Source organism: Ovis aries, chromosome 4, assembly GCF_016772045.2.
Source record: "Ovis aries strain OAR_USU_Benz2616 breed Rambouillet chromosome 4, ARS-UI_Ramb_v3.0, whole genome shotgun sequence".
Classification (NCBI taxonomy): Eukaryota; Metazoa; Chordata; class Mammalia; order Artiodactyla; family Bovidae; genus Ovis; species Ovis aries.
This window is the reverse complement of record NC_056057.1, coordinates 119,538,105-119,557,235: the sequence shown is the minus strand read 5'-3', so window position 1 is coordinate 119,557,235 and position 19,131 is coordinate 119,538,105.

Genomic DNA, 19,131 nt, shown 5'->3' with positions numbered 1-19,131 from the left:
ATTATCTTTAGTGTTTATAAATTTAGGTGAAATAACCAGTTTGACCTTTGGATGTGAAATCAGTGTCTTGATGTAGCAGGGTAGTCTCTTGTTCAGGATGGCTGAGATAATCACTCTGTTTTGCAGGCAGATAATGTACGAGAAAGCATGTGCCTCTGTGCATACACGTATCTACACGCATTTTTATGAAATAAGTTTAAAGACACAGACTCTTATATGCCTGCTTGTGCAGCCATGGAGAGATAATTAGCAACATACATAGAGTGTGTGAGTCGCTCAGTCGTGTCCGGCTCTGCAACCCCATGGACTGTAGCCCACCAGGCTCCTCTGTCCATGGCAGTCTCCAGGCGAGAATGCGGGAGTGGGGTGCCATTCCCTCCTCCAGGGGACCATGTTTTGTCAGGACTCTCCACCTTGACCTGTCCATCCTGGGTGGCCCTGCATGGCATGCCTCAGAGCTCCCTTGAGCTATGCAAGCCCCTGTGCCATGACAAGGCTGTGATCCGTAAAGAGAAGCCTGGCGTGCTGCAGTCCGTGGGGTTGCAAAGAGTCGGATCTGCCCGAGACACTGCGCAACAGAGAAGCAAGTGAAGCGCTTTGTCAGTAAAGGCAGCAGTGCCGTCTGTAAGCGCTCCCACCTCTGCTGAACTGCCGAAGATTGTTCAGAATTAAGGGTAATAGGCTGCTGGCTGCGTGGCTGAGTGGCTTGTTTGAAGTAGAGACGTGTGGTCTTTGAAAGAAGTTATCAGTGCTATGACAGAAATCTTGAAAAACACCCATATCAATGGGAAACTATCGTCAAGGCTTTGTACTAACAGGTTAGCTGCCAAGACAAAGCCTTGGGGAATATATTATGCCTGAAGGTATTAGTTGCGACGATAAAAAAATGCAAAAAGCCACCACTCCGTTAATCTCAGTCGCTTCAGCTAGAACGTTATCGCGATAGCATATTCCACAGTTAGCGGGTTCCCTAATTAGGTGAGAACTTGATTTTCCTAGTTTGGTTGTGCTAGTGAACTAGGAGAGGTTTCCTTTAGGGCTCGCTGTTGCTTCTGCCACTGGGATATCACGGGGCCCTGTAGGGAAGGAGTGGGCAAGGCTGTGGGGCTGTGGACGGCCGGAAGGTGGTGCTGAGGAAGGCTGCACCCCGGCAGGTGGCACTTTGCCCTGGAAACCCTGGTGCTCTTCACTGGTGGGCTGGCTCCCCGTGCTTGCGCTCGGTCGCGCCGTCACGCACGGCTCTTTGTGACCCCATGGACTGCAGCCTGCCAGGCTCCCCTGTCCATGGGATTCTCCAGGCAGGGATGTTGGAGTGATCGCTGTTCCTTCCTCTAGGGGATCTTCCAGACCCAGGGATTGAACCCACGCCTCCTGCATCTCCTGCACTTGCTGGTGGATTCTCTACTACCGCGCCACCTGGGAAGCCCTATTCTGGCTATTATCTCCCCCAAATAAACAGATTTCGGGCAATTTATGGATGAGGAACCACTCCGTTTAACAGAGAGAAAGCCTTCTTGGAGGAAGTGGTGCCAGCCTTCGTCATCACAGCCGTGGACCATTCTGGGAGCTGGTCTGGGAGGTGTCTGTTTTGGTCCTTGGGGCTGAACTTGGGGTGGGGGGAACCACGTCCCCGTCTCCTCCTTCACTGTCTCCCGCAGATACCAGTACCGGGCCAAGAACCACTGTTCTTCTGTTCTCAGATAATCAGACTGTGCAGGTAATAGAGCTTTGCTTCTTCTGAAAATAATGTGAGAGCAGTGTTTTTTGTAGCGGACTGGAAGCCAGTGTTGTCCTGTTGCTTTTTGTTTACGGCACGGAAACCACTTCTTCACCCCTTGGGTCTCCAGTGATCAAGAGCCGCATGTTAGGGAGCTTGCCTGGTGCCATCTGTCTCCAGATTGATAGTTGCCTCTGCTCCTCAGAGCGAGCGAGCTGCCGTTTAAATCCCCACCAACTTAGAGGGGAGCTGGGGAAGCCAAATTCTGGCTCGCCTGCCTCCCTTACCGCCTCGAAAACAAACATCCAGAAACGCGTTGCTTCTGGGCAAAAAGGCACCACTCCTTTGTGCTCTCTTGGAGCATGCTGTGCTCCCGGAAGCTACGAGATATTCCCCCATTGTCTGTGTGAAGCTCTGTCTGTCTCCTGGGTGTCTACCTGTGTCTGTCCTGCATCACGTGCGAAAACGCAGCAGCCCTCCCCAGACTGTCAACGTGATAGAACAGCGGCCTGGCTCTGAAGGGAGATAATCAGAGCTTATTCTGATTAAAAGGAAACAAAGTATTTTAAGTGGCTGGTGGGCGAGGGGAGTCAGGCGACCAGGGCATCTGATAGGCAGGATCTCAGCCGGTGTTGACAGCTGAGGTTTTAGCAGAAAATTCTGCAGAGTAAAGAATGCTCTTCTCTTCCAAACATCAGCCATTGTTCCAATATTATCGACTTTTCAAGAGGGGTTTTCGAATGTGTGCAGACTTCAAATATGGAGTCCTTGAGCTCAGTTTTTTGAAGCCTGTGAAACCTAGCGCGGCAACCAGAGCTGGACATTGTATCACAAAAATAACCCACAGGGAAAATGCTGAGTGTTCTTCCCACAGCTTCTTATTGCAAAGCTTGGTAAAGCCTCATATGTACGTGCACACGCACACGTGCCATGCTCCATACGTTTGTGATAAAGTCATTGTGATAGAGATTTACAATAAAGATGGGGAATAGAGATTGGCCCTTATAGAGCCGATTTCTGTCTAGTTATTTTCTTCTGTGCTTTATACACATATAGACCATATAGATTTTGGAAAAAAGCATCACCTTCATATGGAGGAAACAATCAGTATAACCAGACTCGGAGTTTTAGAAAATGCTATTAAGGAAAGATTTCTTCTCTTTTTTATATAGTCAAGTTGAACCCACTCATCCATTTATTCACCCAACAGCTATAAGAGGCAGGTGTGTTCCAGGCACTGTCCGGGGTGTTTGGGACAAAAAAGGAGACCAAATCTGTGCCTTAATAGGACCTAAATTCTTATTTGAGGAGACAGATAATAAATAAGCAAATAAAATATGTCAAAGTGGTTAAGCGGAGAAAATAAAGGCGGTGTGTGTGCCGGTTGGGTAGGTGGAATCACAGCAGTTGGTTTGGTCTGTGGTGGATGGAGTCACAGGGGTGGGTGGGCCTCAGTGGTGGGCGGAGCCATGGCAATGGGTAGGGTCTCCGTGGTGGGTGAGGTCACAGCAGTGAGTGGGGTCACTGTGGTGGGTGTGGTCTCAGTGGTGGGTGTGGTCGCAGGTGGGTGTGGTCGCTGTTGTGGGTGTGGTCTCAGTGGTGGGTGTGGTCGCTGTTGTGGGTGTGGTCTCAGTGGTGGGTGTGGCCTCAGTAGTAAGTGGGTCTCTTGCGGGGGTGAGTGGGTCTCAGTGGTAGGTGGGTTTCAGAGGGGGTGAGTGGCGTCACGGCGGTAGTTCATTCAGAGGGGCGTGGCTGGGTCACACAGTAATTCTGTATTTAGTCTCTGACCGGCTGTTCCCACCAGAAGACCCCAGGGCTCTAGCTCCTCCATGTGCTCACCACTTGTTACGTTCCGTTTTGGTGATGGGGCGCCTCTGAGGACAGGTCGGAGGGCCAGGGCGGAAGTACGCCCGAACCCAGGGGAGCAGTGACCGTGGCGGCTCAGGTGGGGCCGCACCGGCTGTTGTACCCAGGTGTGCGCTGCAGGCACCATCTTGTGTGTTGCTGATGGATGTTGGGTGTGGGAGAAGAAATGTCCTGGAGGAGCCTGGTGATTTGGCAGAGCGGCCGACAGGAAGGGCATTTCCCTTTGCTGAGATGGAGACAGAATTTGGGTGTATTGTAAGTCATCTTCGTGTGCCTACAAGACTAGGAAAAGCTGTGGTGTAACTGGTGTGTTTCTGATCCAATCCTGAGCCATCACGTGAAACACTGGTGTCCCGAGAGCAGGCGCCCAGCACAACGTGGGAGTGCTGGACCTGTCGCCTGGCGGTGGTTCAGAAGAGGCTCAGCTTTTCACCACCCTGGTCCCCTCGAGCCTGTCCCTTCTCCCGTCTGCCCCCCTAGTCCCTGTCCCTGAGGACGGTCCATCCCTCCCTGGGGCCAGGATCTCCCTTGGGGGCACCTCTGCTTTCCCTCTGGTCATCGTGGTTTCCCACCCATCTGCGTGGTGATTTCTGTGTATGATTTCAGCTTTCCGCAGTGGCCACTGATGCTTAACTGTTCCAGCTCTTAGGCCAAGGATGCAATGCATGTTATGCTGTTGCTCTTTCCGACCCGAAGTTTATCTCTGGTTCCAGAGTGTAAGCCATCAATGTCCTGGGAACCGTGGGGTCCAGTGAAGGATGCAGGAACCTGTCCAGAGGCAGGTGTCCTCCGGTTGTTGAGCCATTTCCCGCCCCCACCCTCCCACTCCCCATCCACGCTCCAGTCTCTTCTGGTTTAGATGACACCGTGACGACACCCAGTTCTGAACACTCTCCCCCCTGCATCTGTGGAGCTCTGCAGTTCTCAGGGCCTTTCCAGTTCCTACCCTTCTGGAAGGTCTTATCTGGCCACCGCAGCCTGTATTAATTTCCTCATTTTTCGAAATCTCACTGCAGTTTTATTTTTGCCAGTTGCAAGCCATTTGGCACTTCTGTGAAGGCACATTTTGCATCTCAGCTGCAAGGTCAGGGCGTCTGGGGACAGGAGCGGTCTCTTGGATTGTCTTGTCTCCCTGTCATCTTGCAGCTCAGTGGAAGGCAGATTAGGATGTGCTCAGTGAACACTTGAGGGGAAAGGGAATCCTTCCCACATGTCGCACTCCTGGGGCCTCAGACTTTCTTTCCTGTAAACATATGGGTCATCGTAAGACAAGTGATACAAGGAATAGGCAGGCCCTTTATGCTGGGCGATGGTGGCCCTGTCTCTGCAGGTGATGTTGGGCGACAGCCAGGCTGACGTCAGCTCGAGCGTCTTGATCTGGAGACAGAACTCACGCCAGGAGGCTCTGACTTGGTCACGTGCTCCAGCGGAAGTCTAGCTGTGGACTAGACCTCAGCGAGGCCTAAACTCTCAGTAGACAGAATATACATATGAAGGCATCGTCCCAGGCAGCTTGAACACGTGTGCACTGTGAGTCCTCTGTGTCCACGATGACACCAGATGTTTCAGATGTTTCTATGTGGAAGTCTCTCCCACTGCAGACAGCACCGTCCAACCGTCTCTTTGTGGGAAGTGCTCTCGAGATCCCCTGTGGGTGTCATGGTGTCCCCTCCTGGAGCTCACCCCTGTTCTACTATATTTATTCTCAAAAGTCTAGTTTTCGGGGGTTGACTTTTCTTAATTGTTCTGAGGGCTTCCCTGAGAGCTCAGCTGCTATCCACCTGCAATGCAGGAGAGCCCTGCACCCAGGTTTGATTCCTGGGTGGGGAAGATCCGCTGGAGAAGGGGTAGGCTACCCACTCCAGCATCCTTGGGCTTCCCTTATGGCTCAGCTGGTAAAGAATCCACCTGCAATTCAGGAGACCTGGGTTCAATCCCTGGGTTGGGAAGATCCCCTGGAGAAGGTAATGGCTACCCACTCCAGTATTCTGGCCTGGAGAATCCCGTGGGCTGTATAGTCCATGGGGCTGCAAAGAGTTGGATACGACTCAGCGACATTCACTTCACTATCTTGGGCTTCAGTCTACTAGAACTCCAAAACTTTGGCCACCTGATGCAAAGAACTGACTCATTTGAAAAGACTGATGCTGGGAAAGATTGAAGGCAGGAGAAGCGGACGACAGAGGATGAGATGGCTGGATGGCATCACTGACTCAATGGACATGAGTCTGAGTAAACTCCAGGAGTTGGTGATAGACAGGGAGGCCTGGAGTGCTGCAGTCCATGGTGTCGCAAAGAATCAGACATGACTGAGCGACTGAACTGAACTAACTGCTGGAAACACTCAAAATGCTTGTTTTATTACCTTTTAAGTCCTTGAAGGTGGCAGTGTGTTTTCTGTACCCTTGGATCCATAGGACCCAGCCCAGAGCTGAGTTGACAACAGGCACCTTCGTGTTTCCTGAACCAGTGAAGGAATGCCATGGTGTGGGGCCCCCAAGAACTCTCCGCCTGGAGCTGGGCAGGCAGAAATGTCTTCTCTAGTTACCACGGCAGGTTACTACTCAAGAGGAATTTTTTTCAAATGTCTTCTAGTCTCCTGGAAATTCTATACATCCTCAGTCACCCACCAGGGATCAAATTCAAGCCAAAAGTCATCTTCTGAGGCTGAATACAGTTCTCCAAGTTTTATTTAGTAACCTCCCTCTACAAAGTGATTTTCTTTCCTAAGTGAGAAACAAAACCAGAATTCTAACTCTGCGTTAAACCTAAGCAAACAGTGGGTTACACAATGGGTTACGGCAGCTGTAACTGGAGAGAGCCCGGCCCTGAGCAAACGTGGAGGGAGGCGTCTTTGATGCTCGGTCCTCCTGGGCCCCACCCCGCCGGGATGTAGGCCCCCAGCCTTCTGGGGACTTCAAAGCCGAGCCGCACCTCCAGCCTGGCCCCACCCAAACCCCGGGAGCCGGCGGAGCTCGCACCCAGCCATACTTGCGCTGAGACGCGCGGCAATTTGTTCTTGCTGCTGCGACTTTGAACTTGGGATCTCAGGTTTCTCTCTGTGTCACTGGCTTTGAACTGCAATTCCTCGCTGCCTGAATTATCTCTTTACAACTGCTCCTCGGTACCTGTTGGAGGGCCTCACACATTCCAGGCCCTCACCTGCCGGGGCCCAGCCGCCACCCCCAGCTTGAGCCTCACCTCTCCTCATCACCTGCACCGAGACCTGGGGTCTCTGATGTGCTGAGGTCACTTCCTAACACCCTGTGCGTCTTCACTGCCTCTTAGAGTCTTGAGGTTGGAGCTGTCCTGCCAGGGCGGAAGCAGGAAAAGATGGAGCCGGGGAGCGGTGGCGTTCCTGGGGCTGTCCCGGGATCCTGGTCCCCCCTGCACCCACCCCTAGGGGACGAGCAACCCCTGTCCCTGGAGCCGCCGTGCTTGTCCGCGCCTTTTGGCCCCTTTTCCTGACCAACCTCCAGGTTTCCTAACCAAAATGCTTCCTAAATCTCAGGTGTGCCCTCAGGGCTGGAACTTCACCCTGCTCTAGTCACAGATTCCAGGAGACGGGAAGTGGTTTTGGGGACCTGCAGTCCTTTTCAGACTGTGGGCGTGCAGGGCTCACCTGTGCTCCCTCTGGGAGAGGCATATGTGTCCAGAGGTTCCGTTCACCCCACCTGAAAAATACACGTGGTTGCCACTTGTGCAGAAACCATGATGAACAGCTGTCTATATTCTCCTGTGAATCCCACAGATTTTACCTGGACACTGGGATGTAGCTGTGGTCACAGAGTTCTTGCGTGAGATGTATTCATGGTACAGATGAAGATGGTAAATGCCCAGGCCCAGCGCCAGGCCCCGGGGGATTCTGGCTGTGACCCCTGCTCTCGTGGGCACGCAGGCCTGGGGCCCCCGAGGGTGGGCGCTCCTCTTTGTGCTACCCTCCTCTCACTGCCCCCATCCCATTGCCGCCTCTGTGAACCTTTTCCTCCAGGTGCCTGGTCACGAGGACGTGATCTGCCCCAGGGCAGGGGCCTTGTCCTGTCCACTGAGGTACTGGGCCCCCGGGCACGCCTGCTCCCCTTGGCTCCCCGGTCTGTGTCGGGTGACCGCCTGGCTTCTCGACCACACCTCGAGCTTTCTGACTCCACAGCTTTCAACAGGATTTTTTTTTGCTAAAAATCCTTACTTTTTACCCAGCTCTCTAAAACCGATCCCCTTCTTGAGGTTCCCGCTCAGACTTCCTCTTGATTTGATTTGTTTTGTTTTGGTGGCACTGCGTCCTTGTTGAGACACAGAGGCTGGTCCGTGTGACGGTCGGGCTTCTCCAGCTGTGCTGCGTGGGATCTCAGTTTCCCCCACCAGGGGTTGGACCCTCATCCCCTGCGTTGGAAGGTGGATTCTTAACCCCTGGACCACCAGGGAAGTCCCTGACATTTCCTTGCATGAAATCTTCCTGAAATGCTCCTCCCTTTCCACTGAATCCCTGTACAGTCTCTGTGTGGTGGTGTTGAAACATAGTTTTCTAACCGTATTAGGAGCATCCAGAAGAGTGTCTTTTATGCCAGCTCAGTGATCGGTCCTGTAAATGGAGATTTCAACAAGCTTTGTGTTGCAGGCCGTTGGGTCTGGCTTCAAGGAGGGTGCTGTGAGTCATTGGCCCACAAAGCAGACACTCCCCCCGGGGGGCAGGCGCTTGGCCCGAGGAAAGGGTCATGGCAGCCGAGGCCAGGATTCGGGCAGGGGACTCACTCCGTTCCCAGAAGGCACTGATTACGATGCTGGGGACTGGCAGACATCTCAGCGCCGGCGGGCTTTGGTGAATGGTTGGACAGTGCAGACAAAGGGCAGCATCACGAGGAAGGGCCAGGATGGGTGTCTCGGGGCCTGTGGGAGCAGGACACGCATTTCACCGTGGCCAGGCTGGGGACCCGGAGGGAGTTCAGTGGTCTGGGCCATGAGCCCCTGGGACCCGGGGTGGTGGGCCAGCCAGGTCACCCTGGGATAGTTTTCTGAGCCTTCTGTCTCCCAGTCTTGTAATTCAGTCCTCACGCTTTTAGCAACTCTCTTTCTTAAAAGACACAGGTCCTCAGATCAGACTCTTCCAGCAGCACCACGTTACCTGAGGCGTGTCCTCTGTGTTTCCAGATCAGCACTCCAGATCCTCTGGGAGGCTAGTGGCTCTGCGGGCCCACTGCCTGGGAGGGGGCGCCGCCTCGCACTGCTCCTGGTCTCACGTCCCAGGGCTCCTCTCGCTTCTGCTGAGTAGACTGGGGCCTCGGGAGGACCAGCGTCTTGTCCGAGATCTCCACTCATGCTTATTTGGTGATGGGTTTCATTCCAACCCAGGAACTGAACCCGGGTCTCCTGCACTGCACATGGATTCTTTACCAGCTGAGCCCCCAGGGAAACCCGGGGTCGGGAAGATCCCCTGGAGGAGGAATAGGCTACCCATTCCAGTATTCTTGGGCTCCCCTGGTGGGAGAAGCCCTGGTGGGCTTCCCTGGGTTTGCCTCCTGGGTTGGAAAGATCCCCTGGAGGAGGGAGCGGCTACCCCCTCCAGTATTCTTGCCTGGAGAATCTCATGGACAGAGGAGCCTGGCGGGATGCAGTTCATGGGGTCACAGAGTCGGGCATGACTGAGCAGCTAAGCACGCTTGCACATCTCTTCCTGAGTCCTGAATCTCGTGGCCTTGTTCTTACAGCCCTTCACGCCCAGTCCAGTCTCCTTCAGCCTTGTCCTCCCACGCCGCTGGGCTCTGGGGCAGTTCTGTGCCCCTCTGTCTCCTCGTCACTCCTCAGCCTCCTGACTAAGTGTCTACTCCTGCTGGCTCAGCCCTCACTGCCTTTAGTGGTGTGGTTTTGTGACATGGAAACACATATCCTTTGAAAACAGAACCAAGAGCATAACGCCATCGGTTGTACATCCCACGTGTGTGTCCACAGCCCACCCAGGAGCTGGTGAAGGTGTCTTGTCATGAACTGGGGTGTAAAGCGGGAGCGTGTAGGAGCCCAGACTGCAAGCCTCCACGTTGGCTGTTGGTGCATTGAAGGGAGCGTTCTTGACCGGCGCGCACCCCTGTGCTAGTGTCTTGCCTGCTGTGTGCTGTGTGTTACGGTGTCGTCCTGACTGGCACGTGCGGCCCAGGGCAGGGTGCTGTGACTGTGCTGACTCCAGCGGGGCGGGAGGTGGAGCCTACATCCTGGCTCTCTGAGCTGCTTCTCCTCCCAGAGCCTGGAGGACGAGTGGATCCCCAGCACCAGCCTCGGATGCGGTCAGTGGGGTGACTCGACTCTCCCTGCCGTCCGCACGCAGTGCTGTGGGGCAGTCATGAGCCTGCGGTCATGCTCGTCTGCGGGGACTGCAGGTTAACCCCACCTCTCCGGTTTGGGGAGTGCCTTCTCTCAGCTGCAGATGACACGCACAGGGGTGGACAGCCCCTTTCCATGGTCTCACGGGGTTTCCAGTTTAGCCTCTGGATCGCACTGGTGCTGTTGTTGTCGTGTCCGACTCTTTGCGACCCCATGGACCGCAGCACCCCAGGCTTCCCTGTCCTTCACTGTCTCCCGGAGTTTGCTCAAACTCATGTCCTTTGAGCCAATGATGCCTTTAGCCTGAAATATTTGCTATAAAATTGTGTGTGTTCTGAGAAGAGATGTCTTTTGATTTGCACTTTTCCCTTCTGCTAGATGAAGATTGGGGAAGACGTTCATGGTTATAAGCCTAGAATTCTGAACCCTGCGCTCAGATGGGTGTGTCCTTCCCTTTCTCCCTTGTCTTCCACTTCGTTTTCCTTCAGCTGTTTGTAAGGCCTCCTCAGACAACCACTTTGCCTTTTTGCATTTCTTTTTCTTGGGGATGGTCTTAATCAACACCTTCTGTACGATGTTAAGAACGCCTGTCCATAGTTCTTCAGGCAGTCTGTCTATCAGATCTAATCCCTTGAATCTATCTGTCACCTCCACTGTTAAAAAGCAGAGACATTACTTTACCAACAAAGGTCCGTCTAGTCAAAGCTATGGTTTTTCCAGTGGTCATGTACGGATATGAGAGTTGGACTATAAAGAAAGCTGAGTGCCGAAGAATTGATGCTTTTGAACTGTGGTGTTGGAGAAGACTCTTGAGAGTCCCTTGGACAGCAAGGATTCAACCAGTCCATCCTAAAGGAAATCAGTCCTGAATATTCATTGGAAGGACTGATGCTGAAGCTGAAACTCCTGGGCACCTGATGCAAAGAACTGACTCATTGGAAAAGACCCTGTTGTTGGGAAAGATTGAAGGCAGGAGGAGGAGACGACAGAGGATGAGAGGGTTGGATGGCATCACTGATTCAATGGACATGAGTTTGAGTAGGCTCCAGGAGTTGGTGATGGACAGGGAAGCCTGGAGTGCTGCGGTCCATGGGGTCACAGAGTCGGATACGACTGAATGACTGAACTGAACTGAACTGAACTGTATAATCATAAGGGATTTGATTTAGGTGATACCTAAATGGTCTAGTGGTTTTCCCTACTTTCTTCAATTTAAGCCTGAATTTTGCAGTAAGGAGTTCATGATCTGAGCCACAGTCAGCTCCCAGTCTTGTTTTTGCTGAATGTATAGAGCTTTTCCATCTTCAACAGCATAGAATATAATCAGTCTGATTTAGGTATTGACCAGGTATTGACCTGGTGATGTCCTTGTGTAGAGTCATCTCTTGTGTTGATGGAAGAGGGTGTTTCCTATGACCAATGTGTTCTCTTGACAAAACTCTGTTAGCCTTTGCCCTGCTTCATTTTGTACTCCAATGCCAAATGACTTTCTACTTTTGTATTCTAGTCCCCTATGATGAAAAGGACATCTTTTTTTTTTTAAGGTGTTAGTTCCAGAAGCTCTTACAGGTTGTCATAGAACCATTCAACTTCAGCGTCTTTGGCATTAGTGCTTGGGGCATAGACTTGAATTACTGTGGTAATGAATGGTTTGCCTTGGGAATGAACAGAGATTATTCTGTCAATTTTGAGATTGCACCCAAGTACTGCATTTCGGACTCTTTTGCTCACTCTGAAGGCTATTCCATTTCTTCTAAGGGATTCTTGCCTACAGTAGTAGATATAATGGTCATGTGAATTAAATTGGCCCATTCCCATCCGTTTTAATTCACTGGTTCCTAAAGTTTCACTGTTCACTCTTGCCACTTCCTGCTTGACAATGTCCAATTTACCTTGATTCATGGACCTAACATCCAGGTTCCTGTGCAATATTGTTCTTCACAGCATCGGTCTTTACTTTCACCACCAGACACGTCTACAACTGTGCGTCGTTTCAGCTTTGGCCCAGCCTCTTCCTTCTTTCTGGAGCTGTTTCCCTGCTCTTCCCCAGTAATTTAATCTTGGACGCCTGCTGACCTGGAGGGCTCATCCTCCAGTGTCATACCTTTTCGCCCTTTCACACCATTCATGGATTCTCCCAGCAAGAATTCTGGAGGCTCACTATTCCCTCCTGCACTATTCCCAATGTTCTCATCACATCTGAAGTGCTTCACACGTATTTAAATGTCACCCTCCCAACACACACATGCAGAGACCCCCCAACGCTCGCAGTCACGTCCAGAAAGCTCTGCCCTGGTCTCCGTCTCCTCACGTCAGCTACCCTTTCACATGCATGAAGGGGTGGCCCAGTTTTACGAGCAGTAGGTACCTGGGTCCTTTCATGTCCTGGGTGCAGATCAGTGGCGGTGGCCCCCTCCTCCCTGGTGGGTCCAAACAGATCAGCAGTCCTCAGCTGCATCCTCAGGTCAAGCGGGGGCCTTGCAGCAGCGTGGTCAGTGACACAGCACTTTAACGTGACCCGAAGTCAGGACATCAGCGCACGAGGCTTTCTCCCTCATGTTTATTTGATCGCTATGCCCATTAGGAGGCAGGTTTGTTTTCGGCCCCTGAGCCTGCATGCAGGGGCCCAGTCTTAGCCTCACGTGCTGTTGGCGGTGGGCAGCCTGCTGCTGGGCGTGGTGTGAACGCTGTGCGGGCGGGAAGGAGGCCCTACGCTGAGGACTGACCTCTGGAAGAGGCCAGGGACACGGATTCCCAGCCTGGTTGTCAGCTGGCACTGGCCCTTGGAATGGGAGGGCTCTTTGCTGTGCTGAGCCTCAGTCTCCTTGCCTGTGAGATGGGGCAGTGGGACCCGCCCAAGGACTCAGAGCTCAGGAAGCTAGAGTGCGTGATGGCTTTGGGAAGGGTGCTCCCCGTGAGGGTGGGCCAGTGGGTGGGGGTCTCTGCGTCCATGCGCCTGTGGTAGGGTGGGTGCCCTGCTGAGCCTGGCCCAGGCTGTCCTTCCCCTGCACAACAGGCTCCCCGCAGACACTGCAGCCAGGCTGCTCACCTGCCTCCCCGTTGCAGACACGGGGGGCTTGCCCGTGACTGCAGCCGTCACTCTTTCACCTTCTTTGTTCATCGATGTTTGAGCTCGGTGCCTCTGAAGGTGTGTTCCCAGATGCCCGGGTTCCAGGCACTGTGGACTCATGTGAGGGTTTCTGGAACGATCTTGGGTCCAGTGAGAGCCGAGTCCCAGTGAAGAGACCCTGACACCCAGGCCCAGCCTGAGTCTTCCTCTGCTGGAGAAGGGGCCGCGGAGGGCCTCAGCTCACACGGAGGAGGAGCCCTCCCTCCAGCCCAAGGCCATTTGGGCGTTGCTCAGTCGTGTCCGACTCTCTGCAACCCCAGGGACTGCAGCACACCAGGCCTCCCTGTCTTTCACCATCTCCCGAAGCTTGCTCAAACTCTTGCCCATTGAATCAGTGATGCCATCCAACCATCTCGCCCTCTGTTGCCTCCTTCTCCTCCTGCCCTCAGTCTTTACCAGCATCAGGGTCTTTTCTAGGTCCCCCCAAACCGAGGCTCCACAGTCCAGAGAGAAAAGGCAGTCTCGGGGAGAACTGATTCTTTTAAAGCTTTGGACTGTCAGGAGACCCCAAGATCTTGCTGAGCTTCTTTATTCTGCAGAATGAGTGTTTTGATTGAATTAAATACAGGGGAACAACAATCCTTTGGGAAACTCTTGGCCCCTGCAGGTCTTCGTGTGGTCTTGACTTCACAGCGTCCTCAGAAATCTACTCAAGTGGCGCCGTCTCCACGTGTGCAGCACAGAGGAAAGGAGGGTATGGACGTGATAGTGGACGTGACTGTTGGGCCTTCTCACCCTGAGGACGGCGGAAGGGGGCAGAGTGCAGAAGGGTGTTAACACGTGTCCCAGATGCATAAGCAGAGGACAGAGGGCGCAGTGCAGGAGGGAACCCCACGGGCTGGCCCCCTCTGCTCTCGGGGGACCAGCCTCTCGGCCTTCAGTGCCAGGGAGGAGACATCACACACACCTGACGAGGTGAACCGAGGACACGCGCTGAGAACAGGGATGGTGGCGATTTCACTCAGTGCAGATTGAGGATACGGTTTCTAGAATCACAAGAAGTCGTAGAACTAAAAAAACATACTAGCCTGCGTCTGAGTTCATCCTTGCCTTCAAAAAAACCACACCATCTGTTGCTAAATAAATAGATAACATGATCCAAGCCGTTAAGGACGGACACAGCATGTTGGGTAATGGGGGAGAAGCCGTCCTTGATCAGATGGTGTGAAGGCCGTCAGCATTTTAGCAAAGTCTGTGGGAAGCATACAAAATATGGAGAAGTGAGAGGTTTTCCCAGTGGTGCGAGGGATTCAGTTTTTAGTTGGCCAAGTCGATAATGAACAGCTAACAACCGCTTGTTCATTTTGGCGACTGCAAGCCGAAGCCGCCTCCCCGCCGGTCTTGTCCGTGGCTTCTGCTCCCTGCTCTGAGTGAGGACCGCGTCAGTCACAGTGGCTCCTTGGTAGCCGGTCCCTTTTGCCCAGTGGGAAATAATCTGCCTGTCTACGAAGGAGACACGAGAGACTTGGGTTCAATTCCTGGCTGGGAAGATCCCCTGGAAGAGGCAGTGGCAACCCACTCCAGTATTCTTGCCTGGGAAATGCCATGGACAGAGGAGCCCAGTGGGCCAGGGTCCATGGGGTCGCAACGAGTCAGACGTGGTTGAGTGACTTAGTACGCCCTTTTGTGTCTCTGGAAGAAGGCCCACGTCAGGAATGATGGAGCGCAAGGCTTTTTCAGCCACATTGGAGCTCACCTGAGCACACAGGCCCATGTCGAGTGAAGACCTCGTCCTCTCCGCTTGGTGTCCTGGTGAGGCTCTCCCGCCAGGAGGAGGGTCCCTGCACTCCCCTCATTGGCAGGGCTGCAGTGTCCCCAGGGAGGTGCCCGGACAGTGCAGGGCAAGTGTTCCAAACACAGACATCTCAGACCCTGACAATGTGCTGCTGCGGCAACGGAGGCCAGCCCGGAGGGAGGTCGGGGCCTCAGGAGAGCCAGCTCAGGGTGCCCTGCGCCCCCCCGGCCCCTCTTCCACTCGGGGGTGTCCGGACAGTCCCTGCCAGGCTCCGGGATGCCCCGCTGCAGAGTCGGGGCTGCCCGCGGCCTCCAGGGAGCCGTCTCGGTTGGCCCTGGGGCCTTCCAGGCCTCTCTGTGAGCCACGTTGCCTGCTCCCCCACCGGGAGCCGCTCTGGGTGCGTCTGGGACACCCTGCGCCTCACGCCTCCTCCCCGTGGGATCCTCGCTCTGCCACGGGGCTGTCAGCTGGCCGCGCTCCCCCTGCTGTAGCTCCAGCTCCGGGAGGTCGGGGGACCCGGGCCGTGCGTCTCCTGCGGCGTTCACTGGGTGGGCAGCGAGGGCTCTAGCACTTGTGCCAGAGGTGGCTTCCAGAGGGGTCCCCTCAGACCTCTGCAGTGATGTCCGCTGTAAACACACGTCTCCAGGGAGCTGTGCGTGGGCCTGGGGTCTGTCTGCCTGTCTTCCTCATGCACCCCCGAGTGTCATTTAGCCTTTTAAGAGAGCTTTAGGTCATCAGAAACTCCTTGTCCTCTGCCGTCTTTCGTGCTTTAACCCACTTAAAAGGCCTGCACGTGGAGTTCCCGCGGCCACCTGCCACTTGTCAATGCCAATATCTGTCGATTGTCGGGTTCCAGGGTGTTGCGGTCAGCGGGGCAGAGAAGGGCTGCTCCCAGGGTGCCTTCTTCTGTCGGGAGAACCCAGCATCGGTGGGAAGGAGATCCGTGAGCGCTTGGCGGCGTGGGCCATGGTGGGGGGTGCCTGGGGGAGGTCTGGGGGGCCGGGAGCCTGTGAGTTGTAGCCAGGGTCCTCTGGGAGCCACGCCAGTGAGACCAGGGTGGGACCTTCCACAAGAGGGACCAAGTGCAGGAGCCTCTGCGGGAGTCTCGGAGGCCCGAGGCCCGAGACCACGCACACACGCCTGTGTGTGCCTCGTGGCTTGCTTCCTCCAGCAGTGAAGCCAGAATGCGTCCTGGCTAAGCACGCCTTCTCCCCGGAAAGCAGGATTCCTCCTCATTGCTCTCTGCACGGTTGACTAAAGGAGAAGACGCGTTTGATACTGCAGTTGGTTCAGGAACACCACATTTGAAGAGACTTGACCTTTCCTTGTGAAGACACTTCTCAGAAACAAAGAAGGGACGTGGAAAAGCCCCCTCAACTGCATAAACGGAAATAAACAGTGAGCAGTGTGGCTTGTGGAAAAATCTTAGATTATTTCTTTGGGATTAGGATCAAGACATGTGCTTTCATGCTCAGTCACTCAGTTGTGCCTGACTCTCTGCGACCCCAGGGACTGCAGCCCACCAGGCTCCTCTGTCCATGGGGTTCTCCAGGCAAGAATCCTGGAGTGGGTTGCCACGCCCTCCTCCGGGGGATCTTCCCTAGCCAGGGATCAAACCCATGTTTCCTGTTTCCTGCTTTACAGGTGGTTTCTTTACCTCTGAGTCACTGGGAAGCCCAGGATTAAGACATAGATGACTGTTATCTGTGTTAATTTTCAACATCTCTCCTGAACAGAGAAATAGTACGTGTCAAATAAATACAAGGATGTATGGTATAAAAATGTGACAAGGTAGGCGAACCTGTCATTTTCATATGATTATCTATAGAGAAAACCCAGCAGAGTTAATGAATGAATTACTGAAACCAAACAGGGCCTAGCAAAGGACCTGGATTATTAATAAAATTAACCTACAGTTCTCAGTAGTGTTTCTCCTCATCAATGGCAAACAGCTGGATTATCTGGTATAAATAAGGCACCATTTGGAATAGCCACCCAGCTCTTCAGCATCCAGAACTTAGCCTGACAGAGAATGCGTAAAGACCTTCAGAAGAAAATTTAAATAGGCTTTTATGGAGCACAAAAGGGGATTTTAATTAGTCGGAGGATATCTTGGTTCCATGTGCGGGCTGATGAACATGACCATCCAGAAGAGAGAGCCCCTGCCACGTATCGAGGGCCACTAAAGGGCCGGAGCAGACGCAGGGCAGAACCAAGCCCAGCCCAAGAGGAACCGTGAAGGCGACCAGAGCTGGCAAGGGCCGGGAGGTCCCACTGATGGTGAGAAACGGCGGTCCCTGGGTGGGTGGGGGAGACCGAGGCTCGCGAGGTTGCCGTCTGTGTGCCGGGGGCAGGGGCGTGGCCTCCCCAGTGGGCGGGGCAGCTCGGCAGCCCCCCTTTCCCACCCAGGCCCCGGGAAAGAACCGGAGACCACGGTGAGCGGAGCCGCGACTCCAGGTCACTCCCGCGTGTCCTAGTGTGAGCGCATCGCTCACGCTGCGGCGGAGCGGGCCGCCCTCCGGGGCCTGCTTACTTCTCGGGAGGGCGGCGGGCGCAGGCTCTGGAGTTTCAGCTGAAGTTCCCTCCCGAGTCCTCTGAGGGAGCCAAGTCTTCATCTGATAGCTCTTTATGACAGTTTACAACCTGTTGCATAAATGGAGAATCTCATCTAAATAATCCCCTTCTATCCTCACTGCTTCTACCCTTTAAATATCTGATGATGTTTATCTTGTCTTCGCTTAGTCCACGATTAGGAGCGCTGTACACACTTGGCGGCCTTAATCTTTTCCTCCTAAATCAATCCTTGAAGCCAGCCTCTTAATATTGTTGTTGCTCTGCTCCGCTCTGAACCTCGTCCAAGTCGTCTTTTTTGCATCGAGCTGCTGGGCCGGGGGAGCCGGAAGCAGTGTTGCTCTAAGTGCAGACTCTCCGACGTGCCCCCCAGCCCGCCAGGCTCTGGCCCAAGCCTCCTCCGCTGCCCCGTGACCTCTGCTCTCTGTCAGCCCTGTTTTTTTAATGGGGGATTGTTGCTTTCCAAACACCTTCCTGACACCCAGAGACTGACATTCAAATCAGGAGGAGAAAGAAGTGCAGGAACCCAAAGGGTTCTTCCTTCACAGTCTTTCCAGCGCCTGGAGGCTCCTTTCTCCTTCCCCGACAAGAACTGTTTGACATGAATCTAGCCCTTTGTATTTTCCGAGAGTTTTCATGCAAGATGCCTCCAGTTCCTCTGCACGAAGGTCTGAGTGTCTCCTGCGAGAGGCGTGGTAACCTGAGGCCCTTCTAGAAGGAGGGTCAGTGGGCTGCTTCCGGTCACCCGCTGTCCTGTCCTACTGTGCATCTCACAGCGTTGTCTGCTCTAGCGGCCGGCTGGGGCCTCCTCCCCTTTGGTAAATCTGGTGTCATGCTCTCTTCCTAAATGAAACCTTAAAACCTTCCCTGCGGTAGACACACTGCAGTTTGACAACCTTTCATCGTCTTATTATTCACCCTGTCATTGCAGCCTTTCTGCACAGCTGGAGTACCCATGACTTATTTACATGTTATAAATACAGCGTGAGTTACCAAGCGAGGTTTTACGACCTGCTTTATTCTAATTACTTCTAATGTGTGACTGGGGCTTGCTACTGCCAAAATTGGCCTTGCGTACAAAAGGCTGCTGATTGGAAAGTGAAAGTAAAGGTGGGGTGACTGCGTGGGTGAAGAGTGCACAGGCCTGGGGTGCTGGTCCCCAAGACTGCCACGGGCACGGCAGGCCCCGGAGCTGCCAGCGCACAGCCTGCCCTTTGTGAGCAGAGACGCTGGGGGGCCGGCAGAGCTCCTCCCCAGGCCCAGGAGGTGGAGGAGCTTTACAGGCTCCTTTGCCTGCAGGATAAAGGCTCAAGGCGGCTTCCAGACCAGCTGCGGTTTGCCCTTTAAGCTTCGTCTTCTCCCACTTTCTGTCCCAACACAAACCTGCAGGATCTCCCAAGCTTTATCTACCTGAACCTTTTCAGAGACTGGTCGTTGGCAGTAAGTGTCCTCTCCCTCAGCAGCCCGCTTCCTCCCGGACGTCTCCCCCTGTCCTATCTGTGGAGGGACTCTGCCCTTCTGTGCCGGTCACAGCCACACGTGGGGTCCCGTGGTGGCCGTGAGAGATGCCCCGATTCTGCTGGGCCGGGGTGAGCCCCCAGTCAGGTCACAAGCTCGAGGACCCGACTGGCTTCCGCCCTCCTCTCTTCTGTGCAGGGTGTGTGCAGGGTGAGTGCCCAGCTCCGGGTGGAGTGACTGTTTGGAGAGATGATTCCTCGTCTCCTGTCTCCTCTCTTCTCCACACATTCACAACATCCCATCTTGGGGAAACAATGCTGCTAACAGACACGCTGGAAAAGACCC